The following is a 2,486-nucleotide window of genomic DNA, read 5'->3' as shown; positions in this document are numbered from 1 at the left end:
TATGGTGTGGTTTCAGAAGAGCTTGTCTGTAACTATTATTTGATTTCAGAGAATCAGCTGATCAGAGTGGAGAGAGGGGTGCTGTTTGACTAGTAAACAATGATCTGCAGGCTGAGGAGGACCCATCACCTCTTGAGTAACAACATCAAAAACATGAATTTAAATAAAATAAGGTATTTTTTCTTTTCAAAATAAAATATATCGCTATTACTTGGTTTGAAAGAACTGGTTTGAGATTAGAAGTTAAATAAACCCCTCATCTGGGGCTCTCCTTAGCTCTTCCCGAGAGGGTGGCACGGTTGCCCCTCTGATGGTCCTCCTTGGGCTCTCGCACTCTGGGGGCCTCTGGATGTCTGGGGCCTGAATCTCCTGCATGCCTGCTTCGTACCCTCATGGGACGGGGCTATGGCTCTCCTCACCTTCTAGCAGATCATTACATGGAGAAACCTTTTGAATACAAGAGCACATCCACACAGGTGTACACATGGGTGTACACATGTGTGTGCACTGCTCACAGACACAAACTACACCTTTCTTGACTGTTACCTCAAAGCACACTGTGTGCTGTCAGTCCTGCGTGCTGCACAAAAACATTCAATATTTATTAATTATTGCTATTTACACTTAGCTAGATTATTGCGATGGTGTTGTGTTTATTATGTTGCTCTCTTTTTTGCTTGTTTTCTCTTTTTTTTTCTCTCAACAGGTGATTCAGGAGATTGTCTCCAGGCTGCATCTCAGGCCCCGTTTCCCCTCTCTAGTTCCACCTCCCAATAGCCATGCCACATCAAGTTCTACGTTTCAGTTCTTTTTGTTCTTGCCACGTTTTCTAAGACTAAGTCTAACCAATAAATATATTGTAAAACTACCTGCTGTTTCTGCACCTGAGTCCAGGTTTGGTACTGACCACTTGGTTTCATGACATTTTTTCCTAACACAGACTCACCTGTGCAAAACACACTACAACAATCGGAAACTTTTTGACATACTGCAAAACATGAATGGTCATTCAATCTCTTTGTCACTGTCATGAATGAATAAAAATCTTTAAAAAAAAATTCTTCAAAGACTAATTCATCAAAATGACTTATTTTTTCCTTAACGCCTGTCTCACTTCGGAGCTCTGCAAAAATGTAGGCATAATGTAGAGTAAAAGTTATTCAGACGTGACAATGCGAACAGCGGTGGATCCAGAGAAATTTTCTTAGGGTGGCATGAGTTTGTGTGGAAGAATTTCTTTCAATTATGTATTATTCACATTATTTTATTGTATAATGCCTTGGTGCCACTGGATTTTAGCATGTCTTAGGCTACGTCCATACTAATGCATTTTCGTTTAAAAATGCATCTTTTTCTCTCTGTTTTGGCCTCCCGTCCACACTGAGACAGCGTTTTTGTTCAAGGAAAACACGCACATTTGAAAACGGAGCTTTCCCGTCGCAGTGTGAACACTTGAAAACGATGACGCATGTTAGTCATATGATGCAGTCAAGTGACCACTTCAACCAAGATAGCCGAGAGCATTATAAAGCAGTTGTTTTGTTTGCTTTCAATTTTGACAGCTCTATTAAAGATTAATATCAGTTTGTACATGCTCCAGATAGCTTTTCTTCAAATTCTCTTATTCTCACCCGCTTTTGCAACTTTGTACTTTTGTGCTCCACCTCATTGCTAGTCCATTTAAAAAACTCGGTGCGTTTCAAAGACACGTTTCAAAGAGCCGGAAAGTAAATAAGCGGCAGACAGAAATGAGGCAGGTCGAATCTTCTTGCGTTTCACGCATGTGCAGTACTGGAACGTAAGCGTTTTCGGCCGGTTCAATGTGGACGGCTGAAAACTAAAAGGGAGAATGACGAGAGCACTGAGATTTAAACCACATTAAGCAGAGGCTGATTTGCTCAAAGAAGGAGGGAAAGAAGATGATTGGACTAGAAAAATGACAGTATTGAGATTGGCGGCATTTTAAAATAAAGCTATTTTTTTCATAAAGGCCCTAACCTCCAACAGCTTCACTTGAATACAAGCTATTACAAAAGGCCAATTGTCACTGTAATGTCAGATTGTGTGTTTTTATGAGGACCCAAACACATACCACAAGAGTTTCTCATTTGTTTCTCATTCAAAACCTTAACAAAGTTGTTTAAATGACTTGAGTTAAAAGCAGGGCAGCTATACTGGTTAATAGCATTCCTAATGATGTCGTATTCTAAAGCGGAAGATGTCGGACGCGGCTGAAGCGAGTGGCTGTTTTATGAAATGGACATATTCCTGTCTCTTCACTTTTCTGAAACAAGCAGACAAGAACAGTACAGTAATATGTGAAAACTATCGGCTGCTGTTAATAGCACGAGTAATCTCCTGAAGCGCCTGACACGAGAGCATAGACGAACACTTCTGAGTGATCCTTGTTCATCATCCATGGATAACACCGCGGCAACTCCTGCTAAGCAGGCAAAACTTGATTTTACTTCAGCAGCACAGAAAGC

This window comes from Haplochromis burtoni, unplaced genomic scaffold (genome assembly GCF_018398535.1).
Source record: "Haplochromis burtoni strain Fernald_Lab_line unplaced genomic scaffold, NCSU_Asbu1 Contig_1854, whole genome shotgun sequence".
NCBI lineage: Eukaryota > Metazoa > Chordata > Actinopteri > Cichliformes > Cichlidae > Haplochromis > Haplochromis burtoni.
The sequence above is the reverse complement of the archived record's forward strand: the minus strand, read 5'-3'. Positions refer to the sequence as shown.